The 21,397-nt window shown below is 47.2% G+C and overlaps 1 protein-coding gene across 1 annotated transcript in view; it reads right to left on the minus strand.

Annotated features, from left to right (window-relative positions):
- Positions 1-21,397, minus strand: part of LOC126252439 (transmembrane protease serine 9-like) — an 83,350-nt gene that overhangs the window by 6,692 nt on the left and 55,261 nt on the right. The window lies entirely within an intron of this gene.

Consider the following 21,397-nt stretch of genomic DNA (forward strand, 5'->3'; position numbering starts at 1 on the left):
TTCAAGACTAATTTTTACGAAGAACAACGGAACAACAGCAAGCAGTCACAATCGTTAGTAAAATATTTATTTAGATAACCGGTTCGTTAAGACTATGTCACCATCTTCCTATCTTCAAGTTCACAATTCATACGATCTCTGACACCTGTGATCTTTACTGTGTCACATTTCACTCCAGCAAAAACAGTAGTATAACTCAAGAATGCACTACTAGACATAAATCGACTTACAGAATTTTATACAACATATACTGAAATAGTATTAGTGTCCTTTAAATTTCAAGTAAGTAAATCTGCCAATAAATTGCACTGTAGTCTATACAACAGTAATATAGTATATATCAGTATCTACTACAAACATATCAAAGAAACTACTTGAGTTTGTACAGCCCTTTTCGAAATCAGCTCGACCATATTGCTTACACTGTGACAACATACCACACACAAGGTACTGCCGTTTGTGAACGGCTATTTCATCACCACTAATATCGAATAATCTTGGTGGTAGATATATTTAACAATACTTCACACAAACTAGCAATGCCACTCCAAATGCGGTAGTCATTACTGAGTGCAACACTCTCTTCTCCTTTGTCAGTAGCTCTTCAGTTTATGTAGTGTCTACAGTGCATTCCGAAGGACTTGGGCAATTCCAAAAGGACAATGCGAGACCCCACACATCCAGAATTGCTACAGAGTAGCTCCAGGAATAATCGTCTGTGTTAAAACACGTCTGCTGGCTTCCAGACTCCCCAGAGATGAAAATTATTCAGAATATCTGGGATGTCTTGCAACGTGCTGTTCAGAAGAGATCTCTATCCCCTCGTACTCTTACGGATTTACAGACAGACTTGCGCGATTCCTGGTGTCAGTTCCTTTCAGCACTACTTCAGACATTAGTCGAGTCCGTGCCACGTCGTGTACGGACACTTCTGCATGAACGCGGGGCCCTGCACTATATTAGGCAGGTGTACCAGTTTCTTTGGCTCTTCAGTGAAGATTGAGAGTAAATTGAACAAATATGAAAGTAGTGAGAAGTAGCAGAAGTGAGAACAGTGAGGAACCTAACATTCGAATTCGGGTCACCAAGTAAGCGAAGTTAAGGAAATTTACAAAATTGTTAAGGCTTTCGTGGCCACTTGTTGACAAACTGCCTATTGGCTTCTGTCTCGGGTTCTTCGGCCGACGTTCATCTAATGATTTTTCTGACGTTTCGCCAGCACGAGTGGCTGGCATTGTCAAAGCTTCACCCTCCATTGCCGGTGGTGAAGTTGGTCAGAAAAATCATTAGATGAACGTCGGCCGAAGAACCCGAGACAGAAGCCAATAGGCAGTTTGTCAACAAGTGGCCACGAAAGCCTTAACAATTTTGTATTACGCCTCTACGGGGAGGAGATTTGCAGATTGTACCGACGCCTTGACCAACGACGGAAGAAGAAAGCGCGACTGATGTCCTCTCTCGCCTTTCTGTAACGGTGCCGATATGAATGTGCTACACCGAAGTTCTTGAGATGCAAGCGCCTATTCACCACTGCCCAAGCACATCGTATCTGCGACAGAATGGAACGAGCTTTTCTTCGTGAGCGAATACATACAACACGGAGAGACTTGGCAAGAACGGATCAGGAACTTCTGGACATTTTCTATCAACTAAGTAGCAGAATGCATCGAGACGACTGGGACAAGATCGACAGCATCACTCACAGGAGCATGCAGAACGAACTCGAGCGCTGCACCGAGCGGCAAAACAAAAAGTTTGAAAGATGCCGGAAGCAGACCGACAAGGCGATTCCCGACATGTCACACACAGTGGTCAACCCCACTGAACGACAATTGACCGAAGAGGAAGTGTCAGTCCTTCAAAAAGGAGGGAATTTCGCTATCATCCCGAGAACTATACCTATGGAGGACATCATTGCCAACACCGAAGCAGCCATTCGGACCCTTCCTTGTGAAAGAGCAGAGGAAATACGCACTGAAACAGCCAGGATACTGCGCCGAGCAAAACCACCAGCTTGCAACCTGAAGAAAGAAGAGGTACAAGCCATTAAGAATCTCAACGCCGACAAGAGTATATTGGTACTGCCTGCCGATAAGGGGAATGCGACCGTCGTAATGAAGACCGAAGATTATGAACAAAAGATCCGAGACCTATTAGATCCGACGACGTACCGAAAACTAAGCGCAGATCCGACGCAGCGTATCACTCGGAATACGAATCGATTAATCAAGGCGTCTTCTCTGCCGGCGGACATACAGAGAAACCTGCGCAACACAGAAGCCCTACCACCTCGGCTGGATGGATTACCAAAGATCCATAAGAACAACGTTCCACTGAGACCGATCGTTAGCGCTCCTGGCTCACCAACGTATAAACTGGCGAAACACTTGACCTCTCTGCTCCAGCCACACGTGGGAAAGACCGACACATACATTAAGGACTCAGGACATTTCATTGAGAAGCTGAAGAAACTGAAACTTGCGCCAAACGACATCCTGGTCAGTTTTGATGTTGTTTCGTTATTTACGAAAGTGCCACTCAGCGACGCTCTGGAGCACATCGGTTCCATGTTCCCGCAAGACATCAAAAAGCTCTTCCATGCATGTCTCACCACGAGCTATTTCACGTGGAATGGCGATTTCTACGAACAGCTGGAAGGCGTCGCCATGGGTAGTCCTCTCAGTCCAGTGGTGGCCAACTTCTTCATGGAACAATTCGAAGCACAGGCACTGGACTCGGCGACTTGCAAACCTAAGGTGTGGTACAGGTACGTCGATGATACTTTCGTGGTGTGGAGCCATGGTGAAGAACAGCTCGGTGAATTCCTGAGACACTTGAACAGCCTCCATGCCAACATAACATTTACCATGGAGGTAGAAAAGGACAGGAAACTGCCATTTCTAGATGTGCTGGTCACAAGGGACGGCGAAAACCTGGGACACAGCGTGTATCGAAAACCGACACACACGGACCGATACCTGCACAAACTGTTAAACCACCACCCGAGCCAGAAAAGAGGCATGATTAGTACGCTCGTAACGAGAGCAGGACGAATATGTGAGCCTCAACACCTCAAACGAGAAATGCAACACCTGGAAACTGTTCTGAGGAGCAATTGGTACTCCACAAATTACATTAGAAGTATAACAGAGCCAAACACTCGGCGAAGTAAGGAACCAGAAAAAGAAATGTCGGGTACGGCCTTTCTGCCATACATTCCCAGAGTGACGGACAGAATCGGCCGTATATTGCGCAAACACGGCGTAAAGACGATTTTCAAACCGACAAGGAAGATCAAAGAGTGTCTTAGATCGGCGAAGGAGAAAAGAGACCCACTTGCAATGTTGGGAATATACCGTATACCTTGCACATGCGGAAAAGTTTATGTAGGAATGACTGGACGATCCATTAACACCAGGATCAAAGAGCATAAGCGACATTGCAGGTTGGGGCAGGTGGAGAAATCGGCCGTGGTAGAACACGCACTGAATGAGACCGACCACGTAATAAAATTCGCCGACACGGAATTTCTGGCTGTAGAGAAGCACTATCACACGCGCTTGTTCAGAGAAGCTGTAGAAATCCAAAAACACGCGAACAGTTTCAACAAGAAAGAGGAAAGCCTTAAGGTAAACGGATCCTGGCTTCCCGTACTGCAGCGAACGACCGTCGCAGGTAGCAAGAGGAGAACCGCACCGGAAATGACCGCGGAGAAGCCCTCGGACGTTGGCGCGCCAGGTACATATAGTCTGCGGCCGCGAGCTCGGCTCCAGTTCACCACCGGCAATGGAGGGTGAAGCTTTGACAATGCCAGCCACTCGTGCTGGCGAAACGTCAGAAAAATCATTAGATGAACGTCGGCCGAAGAACCCGAGACAGAAGCCAATAGGCAGTTGTTAAGCAAATTTGTTATCTATACAGCAAAATATGTCTTTATGGTCATACCAAGGACTTAAAATGCAGACTAACACTGACAAAATGGGCATTACTGGCCAAGAGAAATCTACTAGTGTCCAACATCTGCCTTAACTTTACGAAGAAACTATTGAGAATGTACATACGGTGCAGAGCATTATATGGTAGTGGAACGTGTGTGCTGGAAAAAAAACATAACGATAGTTAATTCAAGTATTTGAGGTGAGGTGCTATAGAAGAATTTTGAAAATTAGGTTTACTGATAAGTTAAGGTATTGGGAGGTTCTTCTCAGAATCGGCGATTACAGAAGTATATTGAAAATACTGACAAGAAGAAGGGACAGTATTATAGGGCTTCGTTTAAGACATAAGGTGTTAACTTCCAAAGTACTAAAGGGCGCCGCAGAGGCTAAAAACTGTTGAGGAAGCCAGAATTTTAAGACAGCCAGAAAATAATTTAGGGAGTGAGTTGTATTTGCTACTTTGAGACCAAAAGGTTGCCACAGCAGAGGAATTCGTGGTGGGCCGCATCAAGCTAGTCATAAGACTGAAAAAAATTATAAAGTATTACACCAGTTGTCTAACTCACTATCACGGCACGATAATCTGAGCCATCGATGCTAGTATGTTAAAACAGTTCTAAGTGGGATACTGGCTTCTCGGGGAAACAATATCAGATACATATTCCTCATGACCTGCATAGCGGTACCTCACATGTCCACCATGTTAAGTGACAGCGTTAAGTCACGCTGAGCTTGTAATACTGGTGCTACAATTCAGCCTACATCTTCCTTCCCTCCGAAAGAAATCGAATACGATCCTTACCATCTGTGACTAAGACCCAATGTAACTTGTTAAATGTATGAAACTCCATTCTTTAATTATGTGAACTTATTCGTAATCCGCAATTCACACTTATTGTTAGCACCTTTTGTAGTGTCGGCAGACTTGCCAACACTACGCACACTAATTGAAACAGGCGGCCAAGATGCACGCGCTAACTCACGAAGGATGGAGTGAGGTCTGAAACAGGATACGTAATGAATGCTATGAAGAAAAGTACGTAGCTTCTTGAATACTTAACTTTATTCCATCCTTGTGGTACATCGCTCTTGACGAATCAAGTGAGACTCTTAAGATACATGCAATGTTACAAATGGCGCCTTGCTAGGTCGTAGCCATGGACTTAGCTGAAGGCTATTCTAACTGTCTCTCGGCAAATGAGAGAAAGGCTTCGTCAGTGTAGTCGCTAGCAAAGTCGTCGTACAACTGGGGCGAGTGCTAGTCAGTCTCTCGAGACCTGCCGTGTGGTGGCGCTCGGTCTGCGATCCTAACAGTGGCGACACGCGGGTCCGACATGTACTAATGGACCGCGGCCGATTTAAGCTACCACCTAGCAAGTGTGGTGTCTGGCGGTGACACCACATTCCTCCCCCGCAAATCGGCGAACGGTCGTGTGATAAGGCTTCCGCCCGCTGTGGGGAGGACCCCATGTTGACGTATGCAATGAGGTGGGGAGCCTGTGCCACCCGCACCCGGCCATTCGGTCCGAGGGGAGCCAGGAAACGCCTGGAAACCTAGTCCAGGGTGCACGTCAACATGCGGTGTATGCGCCCATAATGAGACAGGAGGGGCCGAAGGGTCGACCTCCATTGCGTCGGGGGATCCGACGCGCGATGACGCCATGTGGTCCGGATCAATGAAACAGCAGCTCCGGTATCGAGCTGGAATGGGATCACTTTGCCTTCAAAGTCCAAGTCTACAAAAAGTTTATTGTCCTGCTGACGACAAGAGCGACTGTCTCGTGCAATTTGAACTGATACAGGTACAGAAGCACTTGCGACCTGACGAGATTTCCGGCGACGTCGACGCACACTTTTTGTGGGACGAACACAGTCACTGTTAGAGAAAGTGGCACTGGGCGGAGTGGAATTAACTACATGAATGTCCATGGGCGAAGGTTCACGAGCCTGATTGTCCATGGTTCGATTCCGGCGCGAAGCAAAGGGCCTGGAATGGTTGTGATTGGCCGATCAGAGCTTTTTCTGGCAAACACTTTGAACATGTCCTTTCTTATGACAGTAAAAGCAAATAGCTTGGCGTGACGGGCAATGTTCACGCGAATGTCTAGTTGCACACCATGGGCATGATTTGAGAACTGCATTGGCATGCTTACGCGGCACACGTGTTTGAGAGCTAGGCTGCAGTTGCGCGGACGTGCGCGAGGGCTGTTTAGCGTTCCGTGCAGCGCGCCCGGCGGGCCGGTTAATGTGACACACGGCTGGCGAGGTTTCAAATGATTCCTGTGCAAAGTCAAGGGTGTCTTGCCTATCCAATATGTCTATCACTTGTTGAAGGGAGGGATTAACTAGTTTCAAAATCTGTTCCCGTATACGAACATCAGAAACGTTCTGTGCAATTGCATCACGTACCATTGTATCTGAATAAGGGAGGCCACATTCACACTCAAAAGCACAATCCCTAGTAAGTCCTTGCAATGTTGCAACCCACTCCCTATTAGTCTGACCGGCCGTACGTTTTGTACGAAAGAACATATACCTTTTTGCAACTACATTAACTGTTTCTTAGAAATAGGCATCTAATGCCGACAAAATTTCTTCGTAGGACAGAGTTGCTACGTCGCGTCGGGGAAACAATTTCACTATCACACGGTACGTTTGCACGCCGACACAAGACAATAAGTGAGGCTGCCGCTCGTTACCTTGAATTCTGTAGGCGGCGAGATGGAAACCAAATTGGCGTGACCACTCCGTCCAGGTTTCGTTGGCTGCATCATACGGTCGAAATGGGGCTGCAACTGCATGTTGTGGCTGTGGTAGCGGTGAAGCGGCGGCGGCCACATCGTGTTGCAGTGCATGTTGACCCTGGACGAGCTGTCCAAGGGCATCCAATAACGCCTGCGTCTGCTGACTCTGCAAGCGATAAAATTCGGACAGTACATCTGGCGAAGCCATGACACAAGGAAATGTAAGCAATTAGAAAGAACAAGACCCTTTTTTGACTCGTCGCCAAAAATGTAGTGTCGGCAGACTTGCCAACACTACGCACACTAATTGAAAGAGGCGGCCAAATGCACGCGCTAACTCACGAAGGATGGAGTGAGGTCTGAAACAGGATACGTAATGAATGCTATAAAGAAAAGTACATAGCTTCTTGAATACTTAACTTTATTCCATCCTTGTGGTACATCGCTCTTGACGAATCAAGTGAGACTCTTAAGATACATGCAATGTTACAAATGGCGCCTTGCTAGGTCGTAGCCATGGACTTAGCTGAAGGCTATTCTAACTGTCTCTCGGCAAATGAGAGAAAGGCTTCGTCAGTGTAGTCGCTAGCAAAGTCGTCGTACAACTGGGGCGAGTGCTAGTCAGTCTCTCGAGACCTGCCGTGTGGTGGCGCTCGGTCTGCGATCCTAACAGTGGCGACACGCGGGTCCGACATGTACTAATGGACCGCGGCCGATTTAAGCTACCACCTAGCAAGTGTGGTGTCTGGCGGTGACACCACATTCCTCCCCCGCAAATCGGCGTACGGTCGTGTGATAAGGCTTCCGCCCGCTGTGGGGAGGACCCTATGTTGACGTATGCGATGAGGTGGGGAGCCTGTGCCACCCGCACCCGGCCATTCGGTCTGAGGGGAGCTAGGAAACGCCTGGAAACCTAGTCCAGGGTGCACGTCAACATGCGGTGTATGCGCCCATAATGAGACAGGAGGGGCCGAAGGGTCGACCTCCATTGCGTCGGGGGATCCGACGCGCGATGACGCCATGTGGTCCGGAGCGGGCAAGAGTCCCATGGCGGAGGACAGCTGGTCACGGGAAGCGATCGGTGGTGCGTGACCCAGGGAGGCGCTTGGCGGCTGCAGCGAAGCGTCCACTGCGGGCGGCGCCGGAGGGAGAACAGGCGGCGGCGGCGGCGCGTCGCCATGGGGCAAAATGGAAGGCAGCGTCGGTAACACCTGGGGATGAGGCGAGCCAGTAGATGGGTCCCCAGGGCGCTGACCGGACGGCACCGTCGCTGAAAGCAGACGGGGAGCGGCAGAACCCAGGCGACGACAGAGGCGCAGCTGATTGAGATGCCGACGCACCTCACCAGAGGCCCCCAAAACCAAATACATCGCGCGGCCGAGGCAGCGAAGAATGCGCCCTGCGAGCCAACGCCGTGAACCTCGATAGTTGCGATAGAATACAACGTCGCCTGGAGCAAAAACAGGAGTCTGCCGCTGCACAGGAACCTGATGCGGCGGATGCAACAAAGACATCAAGGTTCGATGAGGACGACCGTGGAGCAACTCAGCCGGCGAGCGACCATCATGGGGCTGAGAGCGATACGAGGACAAAAAGAGAAATAACGCGTCCTCCCGAGAATGCGACTCTTTCAACTTCAACATCTGGGATTTGAAAGTCCGGACCAACCGTTCAGCGGCACCGTTTGACTGAGGCAAAAACGGCGCGAATGTCAGATGTTGAATACCATTGGCCTTGCAGAATGACTGAAAGTCTGTGGACACGAATTGTGGGCCACTGTCGGAAACAATAGTCTGTGGAAGACCTTCAATGCAAAAAATAGCAGACAACGCTTGGATTGTGGCAGAAGACGTCGTGGAAGACATCCGGACAACAAAAGGAAATTCACTGAAAGCATCGACCACAACCAACCATCGAGCATTCCAGAATGGACCAGCAAAATCGATGTGCAAGCGTTGCCAAGGGGAAGTGGCGTGCGGCCATGCAAAGAATTTCCACGGCGGTGCGGATTGTTGTTCGGCACACGCCATGCAAGAAGAGCACATAGTCGTAATCGCACCATCGATTCCGAACCAAGTACAGTGCTGACGAGCAAGTTGTTTCGTTCGCACTATACCCCAATGTCCTTGGTGAAGAAGACTGTAACGAACTTGGGACCACGACTCTGGACTTTTCATTAACAGAACGCAACAACAAAACACCACATCGTACAAAAAGTCTCTCCTTGTGAGCAAAAAATTGGCGAACCAACGGATCCTCGATCCGTGACTTCGACAAGGGCCATTGCGTAGCAACAAAACGCAAAACGGTAGCATGGACAGGGTCAGCAGCTGTGGCTGTAGCTACACGACGAAAATGAATCGGAAACGATTCGACCACGTCATCGGTTTCCGAATCAATGAACATGCAAGCAAGTTCGGAAGAATCGAATGCTTTATCCGCAGCAACAGGCAAAATGACTAAGGGTGAGGCCCAGAGAGAAGCCTGCACACATTCAAATACACCTTGTGATTCTAAATCGTGTAATGTTCTTGCGACCTCATCACGCAATGCGAGGGGAACATTGCGCGCTCTGAAAAATTTCGGTTGCGCGTTTACTTTCAGTTCCAAATGTGCTTCATAGTTCTAGGCCCGGTGCAAAAATGTCTGCAAATTCGTCACATAGACGAGAAACACTGGCGGAAGGCACAGTCTGGTTCACTGACAGGACCTGATTTACTATAGACATGTTAAACAACTGAAATAAATCTAAACCAAACGAGTTCACTGCAGTAGAAGAACGAAGAACGTAAAATGACACAAGTTTTGTTTGTCCCTTGTATGTGGCAAGAAGAGTGCACTGTCCTAACACAGGGATAGCTTGTCCTGAATAACTATTTAACTTAACATTTGCGGCACGCAATGGAGGTTTGCCCAGTTGTTTGTACGTGTCGTGATTGATCAATGAAACAGCAGCTCCGGTATCGAGCTGGAATGGGATCACTTTGCCTTCAAAGTCCAAGTCTACAAAAAGTTTATTGTCCTGCTGACGACAAGAGCGACTGTCTCGTGCAATTTGAACTGATACAGGTACAGAAGCACTTGCGACCTGACGAGATTTCCGGCGACGTCGACGCACACTTTTTGTGGGACGAACACAGTCACTGTTAGAGAAAGTGGCACTGGGCGGAGTGGAATTAACTACATGAATGTCCATGGGCGAAGGTTCACGAGCCTGATTGTCCATGGTTCGATTCCGGCGCGAAGCAAAGGGCCTGGAATGGTTGTGATTGGCCGATCAGAGCTTTTTCTGGCAAACACTTTGAACATGTCCTTTCTTATGACAGTAAAAGCAAATAGCTTGGCGTGACGGGCAATGTTCACGCGAATGTCTAGTTGCACACCATGGGCATGATTTGAGAACTGCATTGGCATGCTTACGCGGCACACGTGTTTGAGAGCTAGGCTGCAGTTGCGCGGACGTGCGCGAGGGCTGTTTAGCGTTCCGTGCAGCGCGCCCGGCGGGCCGGTTAATGTGACACACGGCTGGCGAAGTTTCAAATGATTCCTGTGCAAAGTCAAGGGTGTCTTGCCTATCCAATATGTCTATCACTTGTTGAAGGGAGGGATTAACTAGTTTCAAAATCTGTTCCCGTATACGAACATCAGAAACGTTCTGTGCAATTGCATCACGTACCATTGTATCTGAATAAGGGAGGCCACATTCACACTCAAAAGCACAATCCCTAGTAAGTCCTTGCAATGTTGCAACCCACTCCCTATTAGTCTGACCGGCCGTACGTTTTGTACGAAAGAACGTATACCTTTTTGCAACTACATTAACTGTTTCTTTGAAATAGGCATCTAATGCCGACAAAATTTCTTCGTAGGACAGAGTTGCTACGTCGCGTCGGGGAAACAATTTCACTATCACACGGTACGTTTGCACGCCGACACAGGACAATAAGTGAGGCTGCCGCTCGTTACCTTGAATTCTGTAGGCGGCGAGATGGAAACCAAATTGGCGTGACCACTCCGTCCAGGTTTCGTTGGCTGCATCATACGGTCGAAATGGGGCTGCAACTGCATGTTGTGGCTGTGGTAGCGGTGAAGCGGCGGCGGCCACATCGTGTTGCAGTGCACGTTGACCCTGGACGAGCTGTCCAAGGGCATCCAATAACGCCTGCGTCTGCTGACTCTGCAAGCGATAAAATTCGGACAGTACATCTGGCGAAGCCATGACACAAGGAAATGTAAGCAATTAGAAAGAACAAGACCCTTTTTTGACTCGTCGCCAAAAATGTAGTGTCGGCAGACTTGCCAACACTACGCACACTAATTGAAAGAGGCGGCCAAATGCACGCGCTAACTCACGAAGGATGGAGTGAGGTCTGAAACAGGATACGTAATGAATGCTATAAAGAAAAGTACGTAGCTTCTTGAATACTTAACTTTATTCCATCCTTGTGGTACATCGCTCTTGACGAATCAAGTGAGACTCTTAAGATACATGCAATGTTACAAATGGCGCCTTGCTAGGTCGTAGCCATGGACTTAGCTGAAGGCTATTCTAACTGTCTCTCGGCGAATAAGAGAAAGGCTTCGTCAGTGTAGTCGCTAGCAAAGTCGTCGTACAACTGGGGCGAGTGCTAGTCAGTCTCTCGAGACCTGCCGTGTGGTGGCGCTCGGTCTGCGATCCTAACAGTGGCGACACGCGGGTCCGACATGTACTAATGGACCGCGACCGATTTAAGCTACCACCTAGCAAGTGTGGTGTCTGGCGGTGACACCACACCTTTACTTTTGGACTTCTGTCATACACAACTTTCCATTCTACACTTGAGTCTCTCAGTTTATTACACACGCCCAAAAAGGTTTGCATCACCCCAGTTCCCAGAACTCCTGAAGATAGATGTTGCTGTATATATTGTATCAAAGACACAGTAACTTTGACGGTTCAGAGATGTCACTAAATCCGCCCGAAAATGTTAACAAGCATGCATGGGCAGCACCTATTAGATGGAGGGGGTCCGACAGCCGATCAGTTCCAGTAATACCACTAGGAAGGAGGCACACAGCTCATGTTGTCTGTAGTTCAACCATGCCTAGACGGTCAATACCGCTGTTCGATCGTGTCCGCATTGTTGCTGTGTGCCAGGAAACACTCTCAACAATAGATGTGACCAAGCGTCTCGGAGTTAATCAAAGCGATATTGTTCGGATATGGACGAGATACAGAGAGACATGAACTGTCGATTACATGCCTCGCTCAGGCCATCCAAGGGCTACTACTGCAGTGGATGACCGATAACTACGGATTATAGCTAGAAGGGACCCTGACAACAACACTACCATGTTGAATATTGTTTTTTGTGCAGCCACAGGACATCGTGTTACTACTCGAACCCCGCGCAATAGGCTGCATGACGCGCAACTTCATTCCCGACATCCATGGCGAGGTCCATATTGGCAACCACGACACCATGCAGCGCGGTACAAATGGGCCCATCAACATGCCGAATTGACCCCTCAAGATTAGCATCACGTTCCCTTCACCTAACAGTGTCGCATATGCCCTGAACCAGACAATCGTTGAGGACATGTTTGGAGGAAACCCGGTTAGGCTGAACGCCCTAGACACACTGTCCAACGAGCGCAGCAAGGTGGAGGTACCCTGCTGTTCTGACTTGGCATTATGTGGGGCCGACGTTCGCCGCTGGTTGTGATGAAAGGCGCCGTAATGGCTGTACGACACGTGAATGCCATCCTCCGACCGATGCTGCAACCATCACGGCAGCGTATTGACGAGGCATTCGTCTTCATGGACGACAGTTCGTGCCCCCATCGTGCTCATCTTGTGAATGACTTCCTTCGGGATAACGACTCGCTCGACTAGAGTGGCCAGCATGTTCTCCAGACCCGAACCCTATCGAACATGCCTGGGATAGGTTGAAAAGGGCTGTTTATGGACGACTCTGAGGGAACTACGCCGAATCGGCGTTGAGGAATGTGACAATCTGGACCAACAGTGCCTTGATGGACCTGTGGGCAGTATGCCACAACGAATACAGGCATGAGTCAATGCAAGAGGACATGCTACTGTGTATTAGATGTATCGGTGTGTACAGCAACCTAGACCACCACCTCTGAAGATCTCGCTGTCAGATGGTACAATATGTGTGGTTTTCATGACCAGTAAAAGGGTGGAAATAATGTTTATATTGATTTCTATACCACTTTACAGGATCCGGAAATCTTGGATCCGATTTGATGCAAACTTTTTTTGATTTGTGTATTTTCAGCTGCTGTTACATTAATGATTATTTGATGGTTCCCAAAATTCCTCTTAAATGCAAATTATGTCACTGTTCTATGCACGCATGGACGCCAATTTTAAGGCGTGCAAAAAAATACAAATAAAAACTAGTTACTGCACCAATTCATTTGGATCAATCCAGTGAACCCAGTGAACCAAACCAACAGGTGCTGTCGATCTGTTGGAGACTCTTCCAATCTCAATTTTCAAGTACATCTGGGCTTCTTTCTAATGGTTACAGGTAAGCATTAAACTGAGTTGTAGCACTGCCATCGCTGCCACATGTTACAGCAAAACTGTAACTACGCTACATTATGTGATAAATAGTATCCTACTACTCAGCATTGCACATTGCTATGGGTATTTCTAACCTTAGCCTTAATAATAACTTGCGCTCTACTGAAGACACTTGCAATGAAATTTCGTAACGTCTGTGGAGGAGTGGCAGCATGGTCCTCCTTACGAAACTAATCAAGTACTATTAGTTACTTGGTTCTGGAGCACAGTCCATGATCTGTCCAATCCCATTTGTGTTCCATCGTATTCAAGTTGGGACTCTGAACAGACAAGTCCTATTCAGGAATGTTACTTGAGCCGTGCCTGGCTCATGTTATGCGTTGGATTAAACCTTGGTTTCTATTCTGTGTTTAGTCTCCCGCGGTTTTCGCGATTATGCTATCCTCTCTCTCTGCGAGTGGCAGCAGCGGTGTGTATCGATAGTTGCACCTTGTACTATCTTTGGCCAGGCGCTTATAGTTTCTGGCTGTGCTGTGTGCGATCAGTTAGTCGGTTGGCGTGGAGCAGCGAGGAAATCTCCGTGGCGCGTCGTCTGGCCAGGTCCGCTGGCAGCGTCTACGCGAGTTTGGAGTGTGTGATGCTGCTCCCATTGCTAGACGTCCGTGGCTCACCGATCCTGAACACGGAATTTGAGTTTTTGCTTAATCTACCAGCAAGTCACGACTGTTCACATTGTGTCGTTTGGATTCGGTTATCGGCTGTTGGGACATTCCCACAAACAGCAACGTGTGTTTTCAAGTTGGCAAATCTTAGCCATCCTCCGGTCGAGTTTAACTGTACTTGGTTATTTTGAATTGAAGTGCACCAGCTGAATCTTCTACCTTGTGGCCGTTAACGTTCCAGTTATCTGCCATGGCCGTTGACGTAAATTGAGGCAGTGTATTTTCCTCATCGTGCTGTCGCTGTCCAGAATGGTGTGTAGCTTGACAGCTCAATGTATAGTTAGTTGTGGGCGCCAATACTTCCTACGTTGTTCCATTAAACTCCCTGTTGTGTGCTCGTCGGGTGGAGCGTAAGTTATCTTGTCGGTGGGTCCGTCGACTGTCTGTCGGTTGGGTTGTCGTCGGATCGAGGATGGTTGGGCCGACTGCCTGTCTCACGTAAGCGAGCATTAGTGTTTGAATTCCAGGCCGACCCTCGGAAACTTCTGAGCGCCGTTGGGTGTACTGCCTTTTCTTATTTGCTTTTGTTATTTGTATTTGTATGGCTTCTAGCCGATTTTGGAAGTAAGGTTGTTTTGTCTTTAAGTCGTAAGATTGTTTGGCCCTTCAACTAATTTAAAAATCTGTTTTAAGTAAGGCCTTTGTCCTTCTGAAAAATTTAATTTTGTTGAGTATTAAGTGATGGGCCTTCAGCCGATTTTAAATTAAATTGGTCTTGCCCTTAAGACATGAGATTGTATGGCGCATTCAGCTGGTAATTAAGTTCCAAAATTAATGCTGTGTTTTTTTAAAAGATTTTCTTGGCTCTTGTAATGTTTGGTCAAATGAATAAAGTTGTATGTTCGAATGTAACTGACAGCCGCTTATTTTAGCCCCTTTCCACAATTAAAACTACCTGTCCATTCCTGCAGGTGTAACAGGACGTGTCACTGGTTTCAGAGCGTACTTTCGCTTGTGCATGTCATTCTAGTTGTTGTCAGTTTGACTCTTGTTTCGTTTGTGTTCCCTGGCACCATGTTGTTTTGGCTGTTACTTGTTACAGGTGCTTATCGTAATGGCAGTAAGACAGTGTATGGGGAACGGCCTGCATAGAACGGACCACCCTGTATACGAGTTGGCAATAAGGCGCCAACCGATTGAGGGCAGTGTTCCGGAATTGGTAGCCCGTTTGCACGCTGCCGTTCTTCAGACGGTTGACGTCACGTCGGCGGTGGTGGGTGAGACAGGAGCGGCAATTGAATTTTTGTTTGAGGCTATTAAAGGTCATGAGGATACTATTGGTCTTTTGGAGGGAACCCAACCTAGTGAAAGTAAGCTGGATAGGGTGCAGGCACAGTTAATGCATTTAAGCGCGTTAGATTTGGAAGATCATCACATAAAATTAACCGTTGAGTTAGGAACTTTGGTGAACGCATTACAGTTTAAGCTTACGTGTTTGGAGTTGGATGGAAGGTACGTTGAAGATAGGGACTTACGCTGTCAGGGAGAGGGTGAGAGCCAGAACATGGGTGGTACTGTTACATCCTCTGTCAAGTTAGGAACTATATTTGCCAATTTGCTTAATCCTCTAGCCTATTTCATCCGAGATGTTACTGAATTGGTTGTGGAGTGACTTCATCAGGGGGAAAAATTATTGAGGTTATAGGATCGCCTAGAACAACACGCGGCCACCTTTCGCGTTCCGCACCAAGTAATTTTGTCGTTGTTGTACCCGTTAGATAGAGGCGAGAGCTGACAAGTGCGAGAATTATCGCACAATCACCTTAACAGCTCATGCATCGAAGCTGCTTACAAGAATAATATACAGAGGAATGGAAAAGAAAATTGAGAATGCGCTAGGTGACGATCAGTTTGGCTTTAGGAAAAGTAAAGGAACGAGAGAGGCAATTCTGACGTTACGGCTAATAATGGAAGCAAAGCTAAAGAAAAATCAAGACACTTTCACAGGATTTGTCGACCTGGAAAAAGCGTTCGACAATATAAAATGGTGCAAGCTGTTCGAGATTCTGAAAAAAGTAGGGGTAAGCTATAGGGAGAGACGGGTCATATGCAATATGTACAACAACCAAGAGGGAATAATAAGAGTGGACGATCAAGAACGAAGTGCTCGTATTATGAAGGGTGTAAGACAAGGCTGTAGCCTTTCGCCCCTACTCTTCAATCTGTACATCGAGGAAGCAATAATGGAAATAAAAGAAAGTTCAGGAGTGGAATTAAAATACAAGGTGAAAGGATATCAATGATAAGATTCGCTTATGACATTGCTATCCCGAGTGAAAGTGAAGAAGAATTAAATGATCTGCTGAACGGAATGAACAGTCTAATGAGTACACAGTATGGTTTGAGAGTAAATCGGAGAAAGACGAAGGTAATGAGAAGTAGTAGAAATGAGAACAGAGAGAAACTTAACATCAGGATTTATGGTCACGAAGTCAATGAAGTTAAGGAATTCTGTTACCTAGGCAGTAAAATAACCAGTGACGGACGGAACAAGGAGGACATCAAAAGCAGACTCGCTATGGCAAAAAAAGGCATTTCTGGCCAAGAGAAGTCTACTAATATCAAATACCGGCCTTAATTTGAGGAAGAAATGTCTGAAGATGTACGTCTGGAGTACAGCATTGTATGGTTGTGAAACATGGACTGCGGGGAAACCGGAACAGAAGAGAATCGAAGCATTTGAGATGTGGTGCTATAGACGTATGTTGAAAATTAGGTGGACTGATAAGGTAAGGAATGAGGAGGTTCTACGCCGAATCGGAGAGGGAAGGATTATGTGGAAAACACTGATAAGGAGAAGGGACAGGATGATAGGACATCTGCTAAGACATGAGGGAATGACTTTCATGGTACTAGAATGAGCTGTAGAGGGCAAAAACTGTAGAGGAAGACAGAGATTGGAATACGTCAAGCAAATAATTGAGGACGTAGGTTGCAAGTGCTACTCTGAGATGAAGAGGTTAGCACAGGAAAGGAATTCGTGGAGGGCCGCATCAAACCAGTCAGTAGACTGATGACAAAAAAAAAAAAAAAAAAAAGGATAGAGGCGAGTTGCAGAACCTCCTCTCGCGAGTCGTGTAGGAGGGGTTTTCTCTGCAGTAGTTACGGGAGCTGCCGGCCGCGGTGGTCTCGCGGTTCTAGGCGCTCAGTCCGGAACCGCGCGACTGCTACGGTTGCAGGTTCGAATCCTGCCTCGGGCATGGATATGTGTGATGTCCTTAGGTTAGTTAGGTTTAAGTAGTTCTAAGTTCTAGGGGACTGATGACCACAGATGTTAAGTCCCATAGTGCTAGGAGCCATTTGAACCAGTTAAGGGAGCTCTTGATTAGGCAAAGTTTGACCACTGGGGTTCGTAAACAGCTTGAGTGTCATTACATTTGTGAAGTGCAGCAGGGTGAGGAGCAGTTACATCAGTATATCGATAGAGTTCAGACAACCTCTTTGGCCTTGCTAATTGATTTACCTGTACAAAAATTGGTCTCTATCGTTCTTTGGGGAATGAGTGCTGCAGATATGTTTCATTTTGTCTTCCGTAAGCTGCCTTCAACCTGGGAAGAGCTCCGTGTCGTGGTCGTAGAAGCATCCACATTACCACTTGAGAACCATTTACGTCATGATGTTAAGGTGAGGGAAGTCGATGCTGATTTCGGAGTATCTACAGCCACTGAAGTTATGAAAAGGGAACCGCGGTGATGTTTCAGGTGCGGCAGTGCGGCTCGTTTGGTGCACTCTTGTGTTCAGCCTCGTGCACCAAGAACCAATATATGACGCCGGGTTGGGCCGCGGACTCGGGTTCGAGCTTTCAGACCTTGGCGTACTCGGGTGGTCGCTCCCTCATCACCCCCCTTGCCTTACGTTTGTTTTCGGGTAGGTGGCGAGCCAGTTTGTGCTCATTTGGATTCTGGTAGTTCCTTTTCATTACTGAACTTCGAGTGGTTTTTGGAATTTGGGTATCTTACGAAACTCTGGTCGGTCCCTTCGCCGGTGCAACAATGTCGGGTGGCCAATAGCCAGGTTTTGCCTCTGCATGGTTGAGTCCAGGGTAGTATATCGGCCGACGATGTTTCCTGGCCTACGTCTGTAGCCTTGGTTAAGGAACTGTCCGTTAATCTAATTTTCTGGTGTGTTTTCATCAATAAAACTGCGTTGGTCTTGGATTATACCGTAAACACCTTTTCCTTTAAGTTCGCTCCTGAAGAGAAATTTGGCCTTTGCGAATGCGCTAAACCTATTGTGCATCGAACTGGCCATTAAGGCTGTAGTTAACGAGTTTTATTTGGCCTATGTCTTGACCTATCAGGCTTCTCAGTTACGTGATATGTTGCTCAGTTTTCCCCAGCTCCTTAGTGATAACATAGGTGTTACTAACGTTCTTCATTATGACATCCGTCTGTGCAACAATGTTCCGGTTAGGCAGTCCCCATACCACCTCTCACCCCCTAAGGTGAAAATACTCAAGACTAAAATATCTCAGAGGCTCCAACAAGGAGTAATTAGGCCTTCTACATCTGCTTATGCTTCCCCAGTATTTCTTGTATCTAAAGATCAGGGTCGCGATTTCAGACCTGTGGTTGACTACCGCCATTTAAACGCTAAGGTTGTCCTTGAATCGCATAATTCTTTTACTTGTTTTGCCGGCGCTAATTGGTTTACTGTCCTTGATTTGAATGAGGCCTAGTATCAGATTCCATTGGCTGAAGAATGTTAACATGTTACCGCATTTTTTACTGATCAGTACTTGTTTGAGTTCAACAGAGTTCTTTTTTGCTAGCATCTGGAGCGGCTGTGCTTATTCATTTGCTGGATGATATCCTTGGCGACATGAAGTTAGTCTGTGTATATAATTACTTGGACGACTTGGTTATCTATAGTCGTTCGTTTGAGGATAATTTGGAGCAAATCCAGCAAGTTCTTTTGAGATTACAAGGAGTCGGGCTGACCGTTAAGACTAGTAAGATTACGCAGCCAAGCAGCAGGTATCTTTCTTAGGTCATACAGTGTCGGGTCAATTCGCATTTACCAACAGCGAACTAAAGCGTTACGGGTCTTGCTTCCGCCTACTGATAAACGGGGAATTGCTAAATTCATGTTGTTGTTGCTGTTGTGGTCTTCAGTCCTGAGACTGGTTTGATGCAGCTCTCCATGCTACTCTATCCTGTGCAAGCTTCTTCATCTCCCAGTACCTACTGCAACCTACATCCTTCTGAATCTGCTTAGTGTATTCATCTCTTGGTCTCCCCCTACGATTTTTACCCTCCACGCTGCCCTCCAATACTAAATTTGTGATCCCTTGATGCCTCAGAACATGTCCTACCAACCGATCCCTTCTTCTGGTCAAGTTGTGCCACAAACTCCTCTTCTCCCCAATCCTATTCAGTACCTCCTCATTAGTTATGTGATCTACCCATCTAAATTCATAGGCATGGCAAATTACTTTAGGCGTTTCGTTCCCAATTTTGCTCAATTGCCGGCTCCCTTAAATCAGTTACTCCGGAAGGGTGCGCGTTTTGAATGGGGACCCGCCCAGGAGGATGCCTTTGAGCATATTAAGGCAACAATAGCCTATCCTTCGTTTCTTGGGGTACCCGATTTTAATAAAAGATATATTGTTCAAACTGACGCTTCTAATGCTGGTGTTTCAGCTGTTCTCTTCCAGGAGTTCGAGGGGCAGAAACACCCATTAGCCTAGTCGTCTCGTCGGTTAACTGACGCCGTGCTCAAGTACTCCGTCTACGAGTACGAGGCTTTGGCCGTTTTATTTGCATTAGAGAAGTACCGCTTCTACCTTGAACATTGGGTTTTCCAATTAGAAACCGACAATCAGGCTTTGAGTACGGTGTCGACTAGGCCGCGCGAAACTGGCCGTATTGCCAGGTAGGCAGTACGCATTTCGGCACTTCAGTTTGAAGTTAAACGTGTGAAGGGCTCTGTAAATATCCTTGCGGATGTTCTCAGCCGGATGTTCGTCGAAACTACGCCTGAGAGAAACCAGCAGGTAAATGGAGACAGTCTTAATTGTATGGTGTTGGGTGAAATTACCCTCTTGTTTGAAGATGTGGCTCAGCATCAGGATCAGGACCCTGTTTGGGCCCCCACTAAGCAACGTGTGTTGACAGCAGAGCTGTCGGATGAGTATGTTGTTAAGAGTGGTATTCTGTGTCAGAGGGTGGGCGATGCTAAGCAGTGCAATATCGGTTTGCCTGTAACTTTGGTGCGACCGGTTTTTCGTTATTTTCATGATTCGTTGGTGGGTGGACGTTTAGGCACTTATAAGACTCTCTAAAAAGTCAAGGAGCATTTAACTTGGCCCTCCATGTACCGGGATGTGAGAGAGATGGTATCCCAATGCCGCTTGTCTAATGTAGCCAGACCCAAGAATGCTCTTCAACAGGGTTTGTTGAGTTCTGAACGAGAGTCCTGTCCTATGTATAAGCTCTATATTATTATTTAGGACCCTTACCTCGTACTAAGAAGGGTCATCGATATGTACTAGTTATTACAGATGCGTTCGCCAGATTTACTTGGCTCCTCCCGAGCCGTAACACTACCGCTGCCACCAATATTTATCATTCAACTAAGGTCTTCAGTGTTTTTGGCCCACCCAAGCAGCTTGTTAGCGAAATTGCTCCTGCTTTTCTTTTGGCTCCTTTCAAGACCTTCTGCTTTCAGAACGGTGTCAAGCATATCACGACCACCCCGTATTATCCCCAGGGGTCCTTTGTGGAGAGAGTTAACCTAGATCTTAAGTCCTCGTTGATTATTTATCACCAGAAAACCTATAGTAAATGGGACTCCAGTCTTCCCCGGTTAAGTTTTGCCTTTAACACCGCCAGTCATGAAGCCTATCCGGTTAATTCCCCTCTTTCGAACTTGTGGGGAACTCAAGATCTTATTCCAACCGATATTAGTTGTCATGTTGTCAAGGAAAACTGGAACCGGGCCCGGCGTAGTATACTCAGAGCCCATAAGCTGAGCGTTATAATCGTAATCGAGAAACCTTTAACGTTAGGCCAGGGGTCAAATTAATGTCCGCAATTTCCCTGGCTGGCAGGTACGTGGCGGCAATCTTAGTAAATTTGCTCCTCGTTTACTGGCGCCTTGCACTATTGTGTGTACTTTAGGCCCGGTAAATCTGTTGGTCAAGGAGAACAGTTCAGGTAAGAAGTATCGGGTTCACCTTAGCCATTTTTAATTCAGATAGCTCAGGGGTTTAATCACCCACTCCCTGTGTTAGGTTTGAGGGGGACAGGTTGAGCCGTGGCTGCCTCATGTTATGCGTTGGATTAAACTTTCGTTGCTATTTTGTGTTTAGTCTTCCGCGGTTATCGCGATTATGCTGTTATCCTCTCTCTCCGTGAGTGGCAGCAGCGGTGTGTATAGATATTCGCACCTTGTACTATCTTTGATCCGGTGCTTAGTTTCCGGCTGTGTTGTGTGCGACCAGTTGGTCGGTTGGCGTGG

This window comes from Schistocerca nitens, chromosome 4, assembly GCF_023898315.1.
Source record: "Schistocerca nitens isolate TAMUIC-IGC-003100 chromosome 4, iqSchNite1.1, whole genome shotgun sequence".
Taxonomy (NCBI): Eukaryota; Metazoa; Arthropoda; class Insecta; order Orthoptera; family Acrididae; genus Schistocerca; species Schistocerca nitens.